Source organism: Haliaeetus leucocephalus, unplaced genomic scaffold, assembly GCF_000737465.1.
Source record: "Haliaeetus leucocephalus isolate CR32 unplaced genomic scaffold, Haliaeetus_leucocephalus-4.0 Scaffold284, whole genome shotgun sequence".
In the NCBI taxonomy this organism is placed as follows: domain Eukaryota; kingdom Metazoa; phylum Chordata; class Aves; order Accipitriformes; family Accipitridae; genus Haliaeetus; species Haliaeetus leucocephalus.
In genome coordinates, this window is record NW_010972720.1 from 5312739 (window position 1) to 5325370 (window position 12632).

Below are 12632 nucleotides of genomic sequence, written 5' to 3' on the forward strand. Positions count from 1 at the left end.
GTTTAAAGTTCATCTTAGGAAATGGTTTGACATCAGGGACTTCTTTGGCCCACCTGAGACTCCGTTAATTTCCTGGGAAACAAGAACATCTGAAGATTGTTACTAGATAGCTAAGGAAATAAGTCAGGAAGTTTATAAATTATAACAACAATACCATTTTATTGGCATGAAGGGTTTTCCAGTTTGGAGTATTTTATCTGGGACAAGGTTCTGAGCTGGAATTGTTGCACCACCCACATATTCAATTTTTCAGGTTAACTGCTTGCATGTGACAAAGAGAAATATCTGAGCACCCCACAGTTCTTGGGAGCAGTGCTTATATGTAAGCAAGGGAGACAATTTCCACTGGCACAAATACAGACGTTTTCCATACGCACAGCTGTAGTCACTAAGTGCAGGAAGAGCAAGGATAGATATAGCCAGGTCCTGCTATAAAACTGAACTGATTAACATGACAACCAATGGCTGCAGTCCTTTTCATATAAGCCAAAGATGTTCACAGGCAATTTGTGGAGAACAGTAAACTGAAAATATACATAGGATATGTGGCACTAGGAGGTTACTGAAGTTCTACAGTGTTCAGTTCAAGTGTTCAGAACAAGTTACTGCAGAGCTTCAGTACTATATATGATCCCTCAGTCATTTTTGTATGTTATATTAACATCCATAGTGATAGTAATTATTGTAAGAGCTTGTGCTTGCATATGGCATGTATAAACTGTGCTGGGGAAAAGACTCTTAAAAAGTGTGCTAGGCTAAAAAAAGAAGTGAGAGAGAAAGAAACTATTTCAATTCAGGACATCAATTAACACTGATTTGCAGTGGAGTGCATTTGAAAGTACATGCAATATTCACATGCCAAATGAATTCATTAAAGACCAGTGTGATTACAGTGAATGTCAAATGAATTAATAACAATGGGACCTTTAAGTGTTACCATTAATTTCACAGTGTGTTGCTGTTTTATACTTATGGGCTCTGAAGCTAAATGACACTCTACAGTTGCCCTAGTAGATTAATTGTGCATTAATAATCTATGGGTGGGCCAGCAATCTGGTGGGCACTTACATTTCATTGACACTTGGATACTAAAGATCATCTTCATTTCCAGTTTTCAGTCAGGAAAGTTATTTTACCTTTAAAATAGGCTAGCTCCATTCCTTCTATCTTTGATTAGAGTTCTTAAAGCAGCATTAAGTTTTTGTATTCTAGGTCCACATTCAAAGTTAAGCTTGATTAAAGAATTAAACCCTTCTTTGTTTTTTCTCTATAGAGCTCTCTATCTGGGAAATACGGCAGTGATTTCTGCTTGCTTGTATACGTTCTGGTCTGTTCAGGGCATTTATTTTGCTGCCTAGTATATAAGAAATTACCATAGCAGGTCTGACTTCAGTTTACCACAGTAAAAGGAAACTTCAGTTTTCCTTTTTTCTTTTTTTTTTTTGTTATGGTATTTAGATCTGTTAAATGTAGGAGGCTATCATTGTTAGAAATATATGCTTTCATTCAGAGCTCAGAAAGTGCCTACCAGTTTATTTACCCAATATTTTTATATGCCCTGCCTTGAGAGTTCAACTTAAGTGAGAAGTGAAAAAGAGAAACCTTTTTTCCACAGATTATTAACTAATTAGTTGCATACTTTTATTCCCAAGTATTGCACTTTTGTTAAAAATGTTATCTAGCACATGCACACACATGTATGAATTCTTAGTGTAGAGGAACTGATTTTATTATCATTAGGCCTTTACATTCTGAAGAAAATCTTTAATTGACAAATTATTCTGTCTTGTTTTCTTCAATGACACACTAATATTGTAAGCTGTTGCAAGCAAGTAGACCCCAGGAGCCATGTGGAGATCCACTGAAATTAAACATTCGACAGTCTAAGTCAAGATTTGGAAAGAGAGACAGAGGCACGGACAGAAAGTGAAATTTTGTTTCAGAACATCCAGAAGTTCTGAAGAAAAGTGTGCTTGACCAAAATTTTGTCTCATTTTTCAACTTAAATTACTTTCAATATAAGATGTTATCCTTCTTTACAAACCTTGCCTATTTTAAAGTTTTAGATCGTCATTCCTGCAATAAAACTAAATACTACAGCATTTAAATCTGGACAGAGTTTGCGAAACAGTTGTGTAGGCGCATGTTGCTACATACCTGATGCATCGCTCTTTCTCACAGAGATAGAAATATAAACATATAGACAACCTTATTGTCACATGGGGAAGGGGGAAAATATAAAACTAAGGCAATCTAACCTCAGTTATTTTTTAGGGATTTTTTTGGTTTGCTTGCTTGCTTGTTTGTTTCTTAAGCCAACAAAGTTAATTGATCTCAGACCTACTTAGGAATCAGATATGTGCATGCAAAACCTCATACTATTGGACATGACCCTTGTACAGATTCTAAAAACTCTTTTGTATACTGTTGTACAAAGGCAATTTAATCAGCCAATAATTCAGGTTTGAAAACTAGAATGGCATGTTCCCACTTCATTTGTACATTTGTACACAAGCCATTGTATGCTACAAGTGATTTAAACAAAACAGTAGTGAGTATTATAGTAGTCTTCATGAAAATTTATTATAACTAATTAAACTGCCAATAAGCCTGTCATGGTTTAACCCCAGCCAGCAACTAAGCACCACACAGCTGCTCACTCACTCCCCCCCACCCAGTGGGATGGGGGAGAAAATCAGGAAAAGAAGTAAAACTTGTGGGTTGAGATAAGAACAGTTTAATAGAACAGAAAAGAAGAAACTATTAATGATAATGATAACCCTAATAAAATGACAGCAGTAATAATAAAAGGACTGGAATATACAAATGATGCACAGTGCAATTGCTCACCCCCCGCCTATTGATGCCCAGTTAATCCCCGAGCGGCAATCCTCCCACCCTCACTCCCCCAGCTTATATACTAGATGTGATGTCCCATGGTATGGAATACACCGTTGGCCAGTTTGGGTCAGGTGCCCTGGCTATGTCCTGTGCCAACTTTTTGTGCCCCTCCAGCTTTCTTGCTGGCTGGGCATGAGAAGCTGAAAAATCCTTGACTTAGTCTACACACTACTTAGCAACAACTGAAAACATCAGTGTGTTACCAACATTCTTCTCATACTGAACTCAAAACATAGCACTGTACCAGCTACTAGGAAGACAATTAACTCTATCCCAGCTGAAACCAGGACAAAGCCATTCATAAAATACATGTTTATAAGTCATTAGTAAAATTTAATAGTTATCTAGGTATTGCATTTCTTTCTATCTCAGTTTTCTAGGACAAGACTCAAGCTCGGGATATATACACATATAAACACTGAGATACTCTATGTCTTAACTGGAATTGATAAATGGCCCATCAATCACATATTTTGAGTTTCATCCATTAAACATTCTCTTCATGTCAAGCTTGCCATGACACTTCCATACTTGAACAAGAGATAGGAAATTGCTTAAGAGTATTCTGAGTTTAAAATTAGAGAAAATATGGTAATCCTGAAGCTCCTTCTAATTGTAGAAATGTTGCACCTGTTAAACACACTGGGTTGACTCAGAAACTTCCCTAGCATGTTATACATGCTCCTACATAATGGTGAGCAGATACCAGCAGTTTGTGATGATATCACACAAAATATACACATGTGCACACACATAGATACACATGCAGAGTTTGGACTGCGTGTTCTGAGACGGCATATAGTAGGACTGCAGTGTAGGAAAGTGAAGACAGTTCATCCATCAAAACTTTTTACATTTGAGATATTTCTAATCTATACATTGTTGTGATTTCCATTGTATAAATCGGGTATTTATCACATAACACTGGTAAATCACAGGAGAAAACATACAATCATAATATGCACTTGCTGAAATCAAATATATATTCACAGATTCCCTGTTCACCTGCTGATACCTTTTATGCTCCTACATATTTACATTTGTGTTTGATTTAACGAATGAAATTGTCACTTGTTCAAGTTCATTCCAGAGAAAGCCAATAACAAAAAATACATTTCAGTTTCCCTGTTTTCCTGTGTGTATATATATACATATACATATATATATAAAAATGTCAGGGATTCAGATTTATACATGGACTCTAAATTTACTTTCAATTTTATGAACACAGCTATGTACGTTTAATGAAGGAATAACAGCAGTCACAGATAGGGAGAGAAGGAAGGAAAAGGTGTGAGAGCTCCTTCACTCCCCCAGCGCACAAGTCAAGGAATGAGATGGGAGATCCCAGGCAAGACAGGAGCAGTGCCCCATCCACAGCCTTGTGTGCTGATGTGTGCTGAAATATAGCCTGTCGCTGAAGCTCATGAGCCCCCTCAGAAGCAGCACTACTGTCAGCAGGGCTGCCCACATCCCAGCGTAGCCACAGGTAGAGATGGTATTTTCTCCATGAGCCAGAACTCCTGTTCCCTTGCCCAGCTTAAGGGAACCTATACTTACCTCCCTCTACCTTAGCAGCACTGCTTGAACTGTCTTGTTATGGAAAGAAGTATGTTAGGCAAGATTTGTAGGCTGTGGTAAACTGAGTGGTTTTATTATACTCAGTAACAAAATAGTCAACACAAGGACTTAACAGAATACTGTACTTAAACAATTCTTATTAGAAATGTAACAGCTATGAGGTATGAAACAAGCCTAAAAACTTTTCCTCAAAAAGACCATCATAGACCAGCTAAATGAAAAATACTGACATTTGGCATTTGGCATTTTAGGTAATCTAGGCATTCAAAATTGATACTGAGAACCTCAGGTGGTGCTTTTGTTTGTATGAGTTGATCATTATAGGTCTTCATTGAAAACCCATCTTTTTTAACATCTCTGACACTGCTCCAGAGCTCTCCGTTCATAAGATAGTGTCAACAGTTCTCCCATAGAAGTTGAGTGGAAGCAATAAAAGCCTTTATTATTAAAAATTATTATTGTATATAGTATCTACTATGAGAGTTTTCTGGATGAATTGCAGATCTGCTCATAGTGCCTCCAGCGTAATTTTGTTGTAGTTGACTGATGGATTTTGCTTCGCTTGGGAAAGCTCCTTCCTCTTAGTAGAGGAATCTGAAAGTCCAGTCTTTGGGCTATCTGTATGGTATTTCATGCATCTGTTAAATAGAAATGGGTTTCCCCTTGCCACAGAGATGCAGGATAATGTTTTAATGAGAAGGGGCTAGGGAAATGAGTGTTTCACCCATTCTATCATTTCATGCCACTTTTTTTTAACATTTGGATACCATCCACCTCCAGCCTCCCTGTTCATTAGCAACACCTATGTGCCCACACAGTCCCTGCAGCACTGACAGGCTCTTTGGAAACTAAATATTGCTCTATGTTTGCTGAGACTATTAGAAGCAGTGGCAACTATCTCTTCCTCTGCTGCTGATAGTGGTGGGGGAGTTGAGCCTACCCAAGTTTAAGGCAAGCAGTGCAGAAGTACATTCCCAGTGTTGCCCTTGAAACTGAGCACAGTCTTTTCTATTTGTCTTCTGTTCCTTCTCCTCTGGCAGGTCAGCTACTTCAGGCTCCCTGTCCTCTTTCACAAAATAAGGACCTACCAAGTAAAATACCTGAATTATAAGTAATGAGCAAACCTAGTGTCTGGTTAAGGGGCTTCTTCTCATGTTAGCAGTTTGCAGCTCAGCAGTATCATCTAGATAGTTAGCAAAGATCTCAGTTTGGGTTTACCTATTCATGGGGTTTTTTTACTTTTGAAGAAGATCAGCTGCATCCTCTGTATATAACTATAAGCAATTTATTTATATGGCATAATCTAACTTTCCTGGGGACGGGTAGGGGGAGGGTTTCCAATTAAAAAAAAAAAAATGGATCAGAAGTATGTGTATATCCTGATCAGGGAGCTCTCTGAAGTCACTAATTTTAGGTAAGGTTTTAGTTGTGAATGTTTTTTGACAGAGGGAGGGCTACCGGGCTACAGTGAACTTTCAGAGTCCTGGCCATGAGTCATTATTCCTTCTGCGTGCAGCTTGCTCATTAAAGAGAAAGGAAAAAAAAAAAAAAAAAGCTTCTCTTCCCTTGCAGCCAAGAATATCACCCCCCCCCAAAAATTGAGTCAGAAGGTTTTATTCTTCTTCCTACATCACCATTTTTCATTTTCTTTTTCCTAGTAAAATCTTTAATCAATGTTTATTATTTGGAGTTTTCTCTTCACTGCTCCTTAACTTGGAATAGATAAGACTTCCATTGAGGTAAATGGTAAAAAAAGACACAAATAGAAGCAAATCTTGGCCCAGGATACTCAGAAATGGTGATAAAATTATCTGAAATATAACCAAGTTCAAAGATTTTTTTTTTTTAAGAGTTTCAAGAAGAATTGGGAAAATCCTCTGTTAAACCTTCTAGCTTGAGCTGTATGGGATTTTTCAGCACCTTAAGCTACTAGATCCTAGCAGAATGGAAAAACTCAGTGCAATGTGCATATGTTTTTGTCTTAATTTAAAATAAAAACAGTCGTCAGTTATTGGGGGGACGGAGCGGAGTAGCATAAGATTTTCTGCTTAAGAAAGTAGGACACACAGAAGAAGCTTGCAGTTTTTATTTTTAAGTGACTGAGTGAACTAGAGAAAGAGGAACCCAAACAGGAAAAACTTCCATCTCTTACAGTCACAAGAACAGACATGTGCAGCTCTGTTAGAATCTGGATACTCACCAGGGATCTTACTGGCTCAATGCATCAAGAAGAAATGTCTGTCAAGCTCCTACAAACTTTGCTTTCCCAAACAACTGCCATATGCCACAACTAACAGCATAAAGACACTATGAATCAAGCCCCAACATTGTGAGATTTAAAGATGTTTGTAGATTTTTTTAAAAAAGTTTCTATTAAATCTTTTTATTTCCTCAGTTTCCCAGGCAGGTGACAACATCAGTGGAGTGCTCAGTAATGCACATTTAATCCTTTAGTCTTTTGGTTTGATGATATTGTGCCATTAGAGGAAGTTTAGGTCAGATTCTGATGAATCACAATATTTCATTCTGTCCAGGAAGGCATTAAGCAGACTGACACGGCTCCACACTGCCACAGTGCATCCGTACTGCCAGTGTTGATTCCAACATTAAAAACAGTTCCCTGCGTGCTGCAAAGCAAGTATCGTCATTAAAAAGGTACTTAAACAAGCTGCCTCCCTCTCTCTCTTTCTTCACTAAATGTCTTAACGATATAAGCCTAACCGTTCTTTGGGATTGCTTTAAGCTGTAGTGTGGAAGAGTGCTTTATTCACCCCCTAGACTTCCAGACTTCAATTCCCACGGACATCAGCTACACCCTCTTTGTGAGCCTGCATGCTAGGCAATCCATACAGAAGCACTGTGTCAAATGGTTAAATAAATAAATAATGTGCACTGGGCCTGGAGCCAAAAATACTCTCCCCTTGCACCAGTGAGAAAGGTAGTAGGAAAGGAAGCTTGTGCTCTGATGCTACTACTGCTAATGAAAAAGGCAAAGGCAGTAAGCTCGGTGTGTTTGTCATCTAATATTACATCACAGCAGCTCATGATGTGGTGTTAAATATGTCTGAAATCTCTTTATTTTTCTGAGCCTATTTACCAGTGCTTCCCAACACAGATGGAACCCTTTCTTCCTGCACATATTAATTCATTTGTTATTTATGCACTTCTGATCTTTGTGACATTTTGTCCTTTGGCCTGCTACCAAGTCATTTTTTATACATGTTCTGAGAAAAGGTGGCCCTTGCCCTGCAGTGAGCCTCACAAATCCCTGACACACACATATGCATTTTTTATTGTTCTCACATGTTGCTTAACAGTCTGCATGGTTCCTGCTTTACAGCACAGCAGATGGGTTCCTGCATAGCGGTGAAACAGATGAGATGTTCAAATCGATTGTTTTATCAACAATCAGTTGTAGATAAAAATCATTTTAATGAGAGAAATTAATGGTGTTTGCAAACATGATGTTAATTAAAGAACATAGCTTGGGCTTTTTTCCCTCCTTTTTTCCCCCTGCACACAGTTTTTGTTACCCATGACATCTTTCATTATTGACTCATGCCCCAAAGAAAAGGCGATTAAAATCTGCTTTTGTTTGATGTAGCTTTTATTGAAGAAAGAAATAGATCTTTCTGAAGCTTCCTGGTGAGATGAAAGTCTAATTATCTCCACAAATGAAAGGAAAAGCTTTAATTAGGCCTGTGCTGAATCTGCGCACTGTGAATTTGTGCATTGTGATGGATGGAGCCCACGTCTCCTCAGTGACTGCAGTTGAAATAATGAAGAAGGAGAAGAGGTAACCTGCTCCCATGATTCAGCTGGCAGAGCAGACTTGGAGGTACACCTGTGTTGTGAGAGCGTGCCCAGAGCAGCTGCCACAGGCCATGTTTCTGTGCAGTGCATTCGGCTGTTTTACAGCCTCCTCCTGAGCTTTGATCTCTTTTCAGACAGCAGGGGTCCTAACAAATCAAGCTTTTCATGTTTCACTCAGTTTCACTCTCTTTTGCTTCACCATTCATACTCAAACTCCAAAGAGGACGGATAAAATATTGTCTTTTTCTGAAGCAATTAATGATCAGCAGCGGACATGACTGAAGTGGGCATTTTGCCTTTTGTGAGGTGTTTTAAAGTTGACTGTGGGGTAAAGGCTGCGAAAGAATCAGAAATCACATTTATTTACTTTGCCATTTAATTAATTCACTATTTATGCTTTTAACGTCCTTTGTGCATAACACTTCATCTGCTACACACTTCTTTTTTGCAATGCTGTAGTGTCTGCCCAGTTAGGAAAGGTGACATTCTAGGATAGTGTTAGACTGCTAATGGCCCCCAGGGAGAAAACTGAATTATGACAAATAATGTACTATCCCAGATTTTATAACATTTATAATCTATTTTTACCATGTTGCATGCAGCTTACTCTGTCTTCGTGTAGTCCGCCTGATATCAGGAAGGTCAAACCACTACTTATTCACATCACTTGCAGCCAGCATATTCTTCTTTGTGAGTCATAAAGCACCTTTGACATCAAGGGCAGTCAAGGAGATTACCTCCACACCTTTCTGGACATGATAGCAGTAAAAACAGGGAAGAAGTAATTGAAGACAAAGTTAAATCAGCATCACCAATCTAATCTTTTATTCTTTCTGTCAGTGTATTCTGTGTTGTTTAGAATGTATTGCGTTAATTGTGTACCAGTCTCTGGAATTGAGGAGCTTAGCAGTCAACTGGAAACATGCAGAAATAGAAGGATATGGGATAAATGGGAATGCATCCCCTGTTGATTTGTTTATTTAAGGAAAGGAGGCATCTGAAAAAAAATAGTAATGCTGTCTTTGAGAGCAAACATTCTAGGAAGTCTTTTTGTAGGTACAGCATCTATAAAGCCTGAAATTGGTGAAAGTAAATGATGCTGATTCTAAGTAATTCAGCAAAGTGGTAATACAGATTTTAATTTAGTCTGTGTGAAACAAATCTCTGCATTACAGTTCTCCTTATAAACATAGCTTTATGTCCTGCTATTCTAAAATTTTATACATTAGAAAGTTACTCACAAGCTGAAATCTTACTATATATATTTTGTCATTTGTTTAGAGACCTTTAAGGTAGCTGGCACTTTTCTTACTCTGAAATGCCTTGATTTGTTCTTTCCACTCTCTTCCCACACGCTCCATTTCACATTTTCTTTGTGTAGATTTGTGTCCTATGTTTATGCCTTTGTAAGTATCTCCCTAGTGTTAGTACTGTGTTCACAGAGCTGAAGTCAAAAACCTGCCTTATACAATATTCTAATCCTTAGGCCATCAGTGCCGACATCCAAGTCTGGTGCCCTAGAATTACAGGGATGATGGTGAATGTATAAAGGTCCCAAAGCTCAATATAGGAGAAAAAAGCCAGGGGGAATGCTGCAACACTGGAGCACAGGTCTGAGCTAGGGGGCACAGCCAGGGGGGAAACGAGGAGGCAGTGGAATTCTTGTTAGACTGCTGTGCAGAGATGAGGAGCAGATAGTAAATTAGGAACGAGCACTGCAAGAACACATCTGAATGAGACCCTGCAATTAACTGTTCTCTTTCCTTCTTTCAAGTTTGATTTCCTTTTAACCTTTTATTTTATTCTTTTGATCTCAGCATCTTTTTCTTCTTGTTCAAGTGAAGAGCAGTGGTGCAATAATTTTTGTTGAGGAGGTGCTTTCATTGTCAGCTCCTGTTTTGAAGCATAGCAAGTGATGAACAAAAACTGGAAATATTCATGTATGCCATCACCCAGAAAATGAGCCTGACCAAAATTTGAGAGCTGGGACAATTTAAAATAAAAACTGTTCTTTCTCTGTTTGTGATAGAAGTGCCTCTATTGCTTCTGAGCTTTTGAGAACCTCAGCAGAAGACTTTATGTGAGGCTTTGTGTGTGCACAAATACATGTATAGAGCAATGGAAGTTTACGAAAGAAAATACTGTACAAAGCAGGGGCAGTAGTATTTAGCTGTTACATGCTGGAAAACAGCAAAGCTGCCCATTACCTTTAAAGAACCTTGTAACTTTCTCCTACACGCTTCATATTTGTGCTAAGTCCAAATTGCTACATGACTATTTCTGAGAGCTTGGGGGTAGGCAGAAAAATCCCCATGAGGGGCTATTGTGCAGGCATATGAATGCATGAGAATCCTGTAATGCACTTCAGCATTAATAACATGAGTATAGTTTCTGTATATCCCCTACGGAAAGCTACAGCAGCTCAGTCTTTCTCCAAGGTAAGAGCCACCCCAGCCTTGTGAAGTACCTTGAGGAGCTAAATCGCTGCCAATCTTGTCAGCGTTAAGAACTACTGTCTTTCTTGTGAGTCACCCCTCTCTACACTTCCAGAGGAGTGTAGAAAGAAAAACTTTATAGAGACTTGAAAAGAATTGTGAATTCCTGTGATGAGGCATGCAGAACCCATGAGGTTTGGGCTTGTAGATTTGTTTTGGGGTTTTTTTTTCTGAGAATGCTATTGGCTGGCTGGTGCATGCTAAGACACATACATGGTACTCTGAAATGATTCAGTGGTTATGATTTTGAAGTTTCCAGACTGAGATAAACACAGACATGCTCACTTCACCATGAACACCTGCTAATTTTTAGTTCTGAAATCTCTAAATAGGTATTTGTCCTTTCACCTGTATTTTACAGAATCACAGAATGGTTGAGGTTGGAAGGCACCTCTGGGGGTCATCTTGTCCAAACCTCTGCTCAAGCATGATCACCTAGAACAGGTTGCGCAGGACCATGTCCAGCTGGCTTTTGAATAACTCCAAGGATGGAGACTCCACAACCTCTCTGGGTACCCTGTTCCAGTAGTCAGTCACTCTTACAGTAAAAAAGTGTTTCTCATGTTCAGATGGAGTGTCCTATGTTTCAATCTATGTCCATTTCCTCTTGTCCTGTCACTGAGCACCCCTAGAAAGACCCTGGCTCCATCTTTGTACCCTCACTTCAGATATTTACATACAATGATGAGATCACTGCCCAAGCCTTTTCTTCTCTCAGCCCAACTCTCTCAGCCCTTCCTCATATGAGAGGTGTTCCAGTCCCTTGCTCATCTTTGTGGCCCTTCATTGGACTCTGTCTAGTATGTCCCTGTCTCTCTTGTACTGAGGAGCCCAGAACTGGACACAGTACTCAAATGCGGCCTCAGCAGTACCACCTCACTGTCTCCTTATCCAGCCCACACTTCAACAGCTTTTCCATGAGGATCTTATGGGAGGTAGTGTCAAAACCCTTACTGAAGTCTAGGTAGACAATATTCACTGCTCTCTACTCATCTACCAGGCCAGTCATTTCATCACAGAATGTTATGAAGTTGGTCAAGCATGACTTCCCCTTGGTGAAGCCATGTTGACTACTGATAATTTCTTGTTGTTCATGTGCTTGGAAGTGGTTTCCAGGATTAGCTGCTCCATCACCTCCTCAGGGACTGAGGTGAGGCTCATTGAGCTGTAGTTCCCTGGGTCCTCCTTCTTGCCCTTCTTGAAGATAGGAGTGACATTTACTTTCCTTCAGTCTTCAGGCACTTCTCCTAATCTCCGTGATCAATCAAAGATGATTGAGAGTGGTCTCGCAATGACGTCTGCCAGCTCCCTCACCACTCATGGGTGCATCCCATCAGGCCCCCATCCAGTTTACTTAAGTATTGCCTGATGGGATCCTCTTCCACCAAGGGTACATCTTCCTTGCTCTAGATTTTCCCCCTCTGGGGCCTGGGATTCCTGAAGGACAGTCTTGCTTGCAAAGACTGAGGCAAAGAAGGCATTCTGTACCTCAGCCTTTTTCATGAGCTGTGTAACCTTGAGCTGTGGGCCTGCATTTTCCTTAGGCTTCCCTTTGTCACCTATGTACTTGTAGAAGCCCTTCTTGTTGTCTTTGACATCCCTGGCCAGATTCAATTCCATTTGGAATTACTGTATACTACTAAGACCATACATGCTAGGAAATCTTATGGAATGACCTACATGGAGTAATTTTATTTACTGGAGTGAAGAGGAAACAATGAAACATAACCAAGGTTGTAAAACATATGTTGGTGCTTTTAAAAGGGTGGGGGGCAGGGATGGCTATGATCTTACCGACTTAGCAACAACCTGAAGTTTTTTTGATTGTCACAACTTCCTTGA